We start from the raw sequence: 9377 nt of genomic DNA, 5'->3' as shown, positions 1-9377 counted from the left end.
GTACTGTTTGTTACACCACTCCTTTCCTGAATGTGTGCCTTGAAGGCAACAAGATGGTGGTTAGATCTCCTCTGGCCCTTATAATGGTGCCTGGTACACAGGTGGGCCCTCAACAACTGTTTGCTAGAAGAATAAAAGGTCTATGAGAGACTGAAAATACTAACATTCTAGAATGACCATATTTTACCTAGAAATGCTGTTATTTCTCCTATGTTGTTTTCTATTTTTCCTTCCATGACATAGCTGAAACTTTGATATCCCTTGCACATACAGTATGCCGTTTAATGTTCACAAAGTCTAAAAGGACCAAAATCTGTGCCTGCCTTTACTAGATGAGAAAAGTGATTTCCGACAGGTGAAGTGAGTTGCTCAAGGTCACACAGCCATGAAGCATTAAAACAGAGAAAGCCAGACGTTTCTGACTTCAGAGTTCCTCATCGTTAGGCTACTTTACTGTTTTCCTTTGGGTTTTTGTCATTTTTAGCCTTAGACTGTCTGCAGTAGACTGTGTGTATGTGCATATTGCATGTAAATAGGCAAAATGAGGGTAACTTGTCTGGCTCCTCCTTTTTTCTGCTTTACAAAAATGATCACTAATGGTAAAATCAAATAATATAACACTGGTTCTCAAATTTGGTTGTGTATTGGAATTATCTGGGAAATTTTAAAAATTACTGGCACCTGGGCCTTATCTCCAGCAATTCTGATTTAATTGGTTTAGGTTAAGCTAAGTATTCAGATTTGTAAGATTTTTTAACGCCCAACCTAAGTTGAGAACCACTGCAACCCAAAAAAAGTTTTTAAAATCTATAATACCACTACACAGAGATAACCACCACTGTTAATATTTGGATTGATTTCTTCCCTTTGCATGAAAACGCAAGCCCAATTTTACAAAAACAATATATCATACAAGTTTTTTTCTTAAATAATTATTTACTCAATTTTACTTATGATATAATTACTATCTTTTTAGTTTGTTATAAGGCACATGCACTCACCAGAGACAGAGAGAGAGAGAGAGAGAGAGAGAGAGAAAGTCACCAGGTCCAGGACTCGAATCGAGGCTGGCCATGTGGGAGTCCAGCATTTCAACCACCACACCACTAGCTGGCCTCCATACAAGTTGTTTGTGGTGTTTCTTTTTTTTTTTTTTTTTCAACCCCAAGCCTCTCACCATATGAATGTGTACACATTTTAATGTCATTATAGTATTCCCCTGTATTAATTAATAGTATCACATCAATGTCCTACTGATGAATATTTATTTTTTATTTTTTAATTTGTGAGGGTATGGATGCACTTGCTGGAGAGAGACAAAGAAATGGAGAGAAAGCAAGACAGCACCACCACCACCACCACCACCACCATGAGGGATGATCACATTGCAATCCCTTCTCCTCCATTTCTTCCTTCTTTTGGGATTTTGGACATGCATGCATATGGACCTGATATATTTTTTTGAGCTGCTAGGTCAGGGAATCAAACTGCATAATCGGCCATGAGGGATTCAACTGCCTTAACACCACCCTACAGAGTTGTCCAGGATACTTATACCTTTAAAAAATATTCTGTTAAAATCAGCACTGTAGTCAACACCCTTGTATACACTGTGCCACCAGGCTTGTTATAACAGATTTCTCCACTCTGACTTATGCTTCATTATAAATTCTCTCACCATTTAAGTTAAGAAAAGAAAGCGGAAGCATAGGAGAAAAAAAGCTATGAAAGGCAAGCTCAAGGAATAGAAAACCTGACTCTCATATATTTTGTTGGCTTATTTTGGACACATAGTGGAATGATGTCCTTTTCTATGCTGATTTCCAAGCATGTCAGTATCTGTGAGACCACATAATGTCCCGTTTCAAATTTAGATTCCCCTGCAGCCTTTTTTCTCTTGTCCAGAGCAGAGTCGAAGCAACAAGCCCGGGATACTACAGAGGCAAATTTCCAACAGATTGTCCATTAGCCACAAGAGGTCACTAGGAGATAAAAGACCACTGTTTCTCCACTTGAACATTTCTGGCTAGTTTTTTTTTTTTAATAATTATTTATTTTATTTTTATTTATTCATTCATTTATTTTTTAATTTGACCAGAGAGACACAGAGGGTGAGAGTGAAAGAGAGAGGAAGTGAGAAAGCAAGCCACCAGACTCAGGACTCGAACCCTGGTCGGCCATGTGGGAGTGTCCAGCGCCTTAACCACCACGCCACCTGCTGGTCCCATCTGGCTAGCTTTTAAGTGCTGGCAATGGTAGGAGTCACAAGGACAGAGTGATCTGATAGGATATTAGGGTTCTGTAGTTTTGTAGACATTGATATGCTGCAAGACCTTTTTCACCCTAGTCGTATGACCAGCCATTATTTGAGGAATTCTGCTATTATAGAAAGGTTGCATAAAGTAGTTATGTACATAAGTTTTGGAGTCATAAATACTGGGATTCTATCTTAACTCGGTGCGACCTAGAGTAAGTTACGTAAGCATCTCTAAGCTTCAATTTCCTCATCTAGTAAACGGTGTCGATGATGACACAAGTTAGTTGGAGCCTTTCAAGTTAGATGTCGGTTAAACGTCAAAATGGGGAGAAATAGCAAGTGTATAGTGAAGTATTTGTGGAACAAATACAAAGCTGATAGAGGTATTAACTAGATGTACAGACACACTCTATGCAATCTGGCAATATGTTTTGAGAACTGAAAGTGTTGGCAGTAGTTCAGGGGACAAAATATAATAGATCCCCTAAAATGACTGCTTAAACTAGGTGGAAAGTATTGCAATCTCATTTAACGTGTGGGCAGGCAGTCCAGGGCTCTGCTATCTAGGGCTAGCTTCACGGGTGTTTAATCTGTGCAGGCGCATAAAGCCCCCTGCTCAGAAGGACCCGATGTTTGGTTTAATGCTCTGCTGTTGCCATCTTGAAATTAGCAATTTTATCACTGAGCTTGGGTTTTGTAAGTAAAGTCCAAAGGGACACTAGAACATGCACCTAAGCAGAGGAGGTGGCAATCACCAAAACAATAACCAGCCATACTAAAGGAGGACATTCGAGAAAACAGGAAGAGATGTTAAAGTAACCCATCTTGCAGGACGACATTGATCTACGATGATTATTTTGTAAACGACTTTATTGTGTACAAGACACAACTGTGTCCAACTGTATATAGCCACCAGTTAGCTTTCTTTGTATTTACTTTGTCCTCTGCTATCTATGTTAGGACTCAATGTGGATTTTGTGTTTTTGTTTTTGTTTTTTGCTTTTTTGGAGAGGTTTTTGCTATAGGGCGCTTGCGCTCGCCAGACAGACAGAGAGAGACATAGAGACAGAAAGCGAGAAATCACCCCCCCCAGGGGGGATGGCCACTCCACAATCCCTTCTCCTCCATTCTCCTCTCGGGATCTTGGGCATGCACGCACACGCGCCCGGCGTGAGTTTTAAGCCACCGGGTCCGGGACACGAACCGCGGTCGACTATGTGGGAGTCCAGTGACATAGCCATTACGCTAACTGCTGGTTCCCTGGATTTTGTGTTTATACAAATTTTACTTGGATGACTTCATGTTAAACCTCAAATAAATGCTTTCTCAGGTGAAACACACACACACACACACACACACACACACACACACTCCGTAGACCCATGTGCACACATGCCCCAAATCCCCAGAGGACAGTGGAGGAAAAGGGATTGTGACATGGCCATCCTCCCTGAGAGGGGACTTTCTCACTTTCTATCCCTCTGCAGCATGCACACATGCCCTATAACAAAGTTTTAAAATAAGTCAAACAAGGAAGTCATATTGATTACCATATCGTAGTCCTCTATAACAAACTAAGAAATTATTTCTTATTTCCTGTAGCTATAAGGCTCTCAGGCCACAGTACCCAATACTGTAGGCACTAGCTACACGTGACTGGTAAGCACTTGAAATGATACTAGAGTGACTTAGAAACTAAGTATTTATTGTATTTAACTTCTAAAATTTAAATTAAGTGATTTTCTTGTTTTCTCTGTAGAGATCTTATATATTAGGTTTATTTCTTAGTATAATATGTTGTTTGATACTACTGAAAATTATTTTTAAAATATATTTTCTGTTTATTTATTGATGGTATTTATAAAGACAATTGATCTTTGTATACTGTATTCAGCAACCTTGCGAACATCTGATTAGTTTTAATAATTTTTCTTCCCAGGTTGGCAATCTTATCATCCACAAACAATGAACAGTTTTGCTTCTTCGTTTCTAAGCTTTAGTCTTTTTTTTCTCTTTCTTTTCTTAATGTACTAAGACAATGTTGAACAGAGTGGTGATATGGCGCAATCTTGCTTATTCCATATCCAAAGCAAAATACTTTCAGTATTTCACCGTTGACTATGATGTTTGCAATAGATAAGTTTTGCATATATTTTTATTAGAGTAAGGAGAGTTCCTTCTGTTGATAAAAAGTCTTGAATCATGAGTTTTATCTGAAGCATTCTCATTTTTAGATGATTATTTTCCCCCATTTATTTGATACTATAATCACTTATAGTACTTGAGCATCTAACAATAAACTAAGCTTGCATTTCTGAGGTTAAACCGACATAATTTATAGTCAATTGCTAAGATTTTGTTTGGAACTTTTTTATCTATGGTTATTCCTTTTCTCTCTCTCTCTTAATTTCCATTGCTAGAGACTGCATGCACTTACAAAAGATAGGGAGAGAGAGAAAGAGAGAGAGAGAAAAACCCCAAATGAGATATAGTCACACTGCAATCTAATCCCTTCTTCATTCCTCTATCTTTTTGGGATTTACAGCATGCATGCATACATATCCAATTTTTCTTTCTTCCTTCCTTCCTTCCTTCCTTCCTTCCTTCCTTCCTTCCTTCCTTTCTTTCTTTCTTTCTTTCTTTTCTTTCTTTCTTTCTTTCTCTCTTCTAGAGGTTTTTGCTATAGGACGCGTGCACTTGCCAGAGATACAGAGAGAGACAGAGAGATAGAAAGCCAGCAATCACCCACCAGAGGATGGCTATGCTGCAATCCCTTCTCCTCCATTCTCCTCCCAGGATCCTGGGTACACATGCACATGCGCCCCACGTGCGTTTAAGCCACCGGGTCTGGCACTAGAACCATGGTCGACCACGTGGGAGTCCAGCGACATAGCCATTACACCATTGCTGTTCCCCCAGTATGTTTCTTAAGAAAGTAAGGTCAATATTCAAACCATGATCGACCATGTGGGATCTGGGTCCCTTAACCACTAGGCTATAAAGCTGGTCCAAACTCTTTGAGTCAGTTTTGTTATATTAGTCCAATAATTTGTTCATTTTATTTATATTTTCAAATATGTGAGCAATAAGTTTCTTTTCATATTTTTTTAATTTGCTAGAGAGTGTGTGAACTACTAGACACACACACACACACACACACACACACACAGAGAGAGAAAGAGAGAGAGAAAGTGAGAAAGTACCCCACCCCCCATGAGGGATGATCACGCTGCAATCCCTTCTCTAATTCTGCTTCTGGGATTTTGGGGACACACATATGCCCACACATATTCAGCATTTTTTTCAAGCCACCGGTCTGACTCAAATAGCAGTTGGCCATATGGGATCTAGTTGTCTTAATCACTAAGCCACCAGTTAGTCCAAGTTTCTTAATATCCTTGTTTGTTTTCTTTTTCCTTTTACACTTTTTTTTTTTTAGAGAGAGAGGCATCCTCAACAGGGTTTTTCCCTGCCACATTCTGTCCTCCAGCCTCCCATCCAGCAGGATCACAGGCACCTTTTGCTTGGAACCTGAGCTCTCCATATGGCTCCAGCATTGCACAATGGCACCCCACCACCTGTACCACCATGGCTTAGCCTCCTTGTTGCTTTCCTAATAACCTTTATTATATTCTTAATACTGAAAAGGAAAAACAGAAGGCAAAAACCAAACAATTTTGGTAGAGGCTGTCGTTTCATTCATTTTTTTCCGAAAGAACTAACTTGTTTTTCTCCATTTCTGCTATTTTGCTTCATTTGTTTCTACTCCTACAACCTTTCTTTAGGATGTAAGACTAAGATTTTTCTCTCTGTTGATTCACTAGTTTTCTGGCCCTTCAAAAAATTGGTTAAGTTATTGGGAACCAGCAGTTAGCGTAATGGCTATGTCGCTGGACTCCCACGTAGTTGACCACGGTTCGTGTCCCGGACCCGGTGGCTTAAAACTCACGCCGGGCGCGTGTGCGTGCGTGCCCAAGATCCCGAGAGGAGAATGGAGGAGAAGGGATTGCGGCGTGACCATCCCCCCTGGGGGGTGATTTCTCGCTTTCTGTCTCTATGTCTCTCTCTGTCTGTCTGGCGAGCGCACGCGCCCTACAGTGAAAATCTCTCCAAAAAAAAAAAAAATTGGTTAAGTTACTGAATATACTTTAATAAATTCCTTTCATCTTCAACTAGTTAGAGTAGATCCCATTATTTGCATTTAAGAACACACACACAGAGCACACATAGGACAAAAGGCATTTAAGAACATACATGACTTACATGACTTACTATCTAGGGGAAATACATTAAATTTCTTCCTGAACACACTGACAAAATGAAAATACATTTGGACTATTGAGTAAAATGTTAAAAAATCAATTGAAAGCCATGTGCATTAAAATGCTAAATCAGACAATAAACCTTAGAAGAACTGGGGCCAAAGACTCATCATGGCTCCTGTGAACTAGTCATTTCAGGATTGAACTTCAAGAATTAGGAAGAAATACACCATCCATCAGATGACTAGAAATTGGCAAAGTATAATTTTATGACTTTTGACTAAAACATTGCTGATTTTCTTGTAGACTTTGTTATCTGGTTGTAAGGATTTGTGTCCTGTCTTGAGATATGGATAGGTTCATGTACCTACCATTTGAACAGAATCCTAACCTATTTTCTGGATTTAAGTTTTAAGCAAAGTTCCTTAGCATTTCTTTGATTTAAGTTAAAACTGGTTTTCTTAATAGTACCAAGTGAACTTGTTATTGAAAGTAGTTAGATTATTTAAGAAATTGTGTGATCAATACAATGTGGGGGGGAAAGGAATGGAAGACAACTGTAAACACCAGAGATAGTGTGCAAAGAGGATTGGAAAGGACAGAGGGTCAGAAATAGGGGTAAAAAAAATTACTAGAAACTAGAAATGGAAAATTTTTTATAATAACATGCATGATTAAGCCACTATGTAGTATATTCTGGATGGGAAATCACATTTTGTATGCTGTGATGATGCTTAGGGAATGAATATAAATTAAGTTAAAAAAAAGAAAAATTTCAGGGGGAAAATAACTGTTTTTAGTGAAATTTTTAGATATGCATTAAAAATACTTATTCAATGACTGCAGTAAGATATATAGCCCCAGCTAGGTGCTACTTTATAGAATGTTCATTCTACTCACTGAGGCTTATGCCTAAAGTTGGACTTGTGTTCATGTAAATGTATATATCAACTGTGCTTGCTATGAAAATATTTAGATTAATTAAGATCTTTTGTGACTCAGTAAAATGTGGGGGAAATGCAGTATAGAAAGCAAACATAGATACCAAAGACAGTGTGGGAGGAGAGTGGGAGATGGCAGAGGGTATGAGATATGGAATCAAGGATGGGGAAAAAAAGCAAAACATACAGGAATCAAGAAATGGAAAATTATTTGTTGATGATAACATGTATATTGATGTGCTTGATAGAGCCAATATACAGTGTATTCTGGATGGAAAATCTCATTTTGTATGCCATAATGATGTACAGTGAATCAATGTAAATAAATAAATTTAAATTAAAAAAAAAAGAGGAAGAACTGGGGCCAGGTGGTTTTGCAGCAGTATCTGCATTTACATGGGAAAAGTCCTGAGTTCGAGTCCCAGGACTTCCTTGAGCACAGTGGGCTCATGTGTTTGCCTATCACTTGGGCCAGCAAAAACTAGGGGTGGATCACAGTATGGGGAATGGGCAATGTCTCGCCTTCTCTCATCTCTATCTCTCACAAGAAAAAAATAAAGAAATAGACTTGAAAAACAAAAACAAACAAATGAACCTTAAAAGAACTAACCAAATAATTATAATTAATTGACTACTGTGGCCCACTACTTGCTATGGGTATGTCAAAAATGTGTCTCTGAATAAACAGGCAGGCAATGTGAGATGGAAAGCCTGATCAGTTAGGCTGCTTCATGACATTGTAAAATAAAATGAAAATGTTTGCTCAGGAAAAGTACAACTATTCTTAGTTCTCTAATCAGACAGGAATTTTTCTGTCTGAGCATAGTCTATGATAAGATTATTGGACAATGGCCCAAGACCATTGTGTAAGTTGCATAGACACGTTTCTTTTTCTTTTTCTTTTCTTTTTTTTCTTTTGATGTAGTAAATTATTTTTAAATTTAACACTAACATATATTAGGATTATAATTAATTCTCTTCAACCACCAGTCATTCTGCTACATTCTACTGAGTAGATAATCTGTGCCAGTCATTGTGAAAATGTCTTTATTTGAAGGGAAAAATACTTCGGTTAACAAAAAAATTAACAAGTTTCACAAAAGGAAAGCCTAGTACAAAGAAAGTTTAAGTCAAAGCCTCATCAATTCCTACAGTATTAGTATTGTGACTCAATTCTCAAAACTAACTTTTAAAAAGATTAAACTTAACTTTAAAAAATCTTAAGTGAAAATATAAACTAGAATAAACAAGCAAGAGAAATGTTTCTCTTTAAAATGGGGATCCAGTACCTCTGAGTATTCCAAAAAAGCCCATCTCCCCAAGGTGTTCATGGGATTGGTGTAAAAGACCACATTTAACATACTCATGCTACTTTAATTCAGAGAACTTTATTCAGAATATATTACCAAAATATTGAGAAAAGCTGAAAATAATTTTTGTTTACTCAGCATCACATGCTAGAAGAAAACTTCACATGAGAAAACACTGAAATGGTAATTTTTTAAATCCAGATTTCACAAACTCATGGTACAAAAGTGGGTACCACAGTGTCTCCTGAAGTTACAAGTGCTTGTCACAGCTTGTCGGCTGCCTCTGAGAATTAGATTCAAACACATGTTCCTACAAAATTAGTTGTATCCACCCACGCAGTTCTAACCGTTGTAGGTGGCCTCATAACAGCCACTCATGACTGGCTCTCCAGGCTGCTGTAAGTGACCTGGGCTCCAGATACTCCCTTGCCTTGCATCACATGGTTGCTCTTCTTCCTTTATGCATCCAAATGGGAGTCCTCAAAGCCATACAAAGCCATCATTGGTGCTGTCAGTGCTATGTGCACCACTGTACTTTAACATCCAAGCCATTTCAGTTCTGTGGGACTTGAACACCTCATTGAATGGGTGTCCCATGCTTTCTCTG

This window comes from Tupaia chinensis, unplaced genomic scaffold, assembly GCF_000334495.1.
Source record: "Tupaia chinensis unplaced genomic scaffold, TupChi_1.0 Scaffold000153_1, whole genome shotgun sequence".
In the NCBI taxonomy this organism is placed as follows: Eukaryota; Metazoa; Chordata; class Mammalia; order Scandentia; family Tupaiidae; genus Tupaia; species Tupaia belangeri.
The sequence above is the reverse complement of the archived record's forward strand: the minus strand, read 5'-3'. Positions refer to the sequence as shown.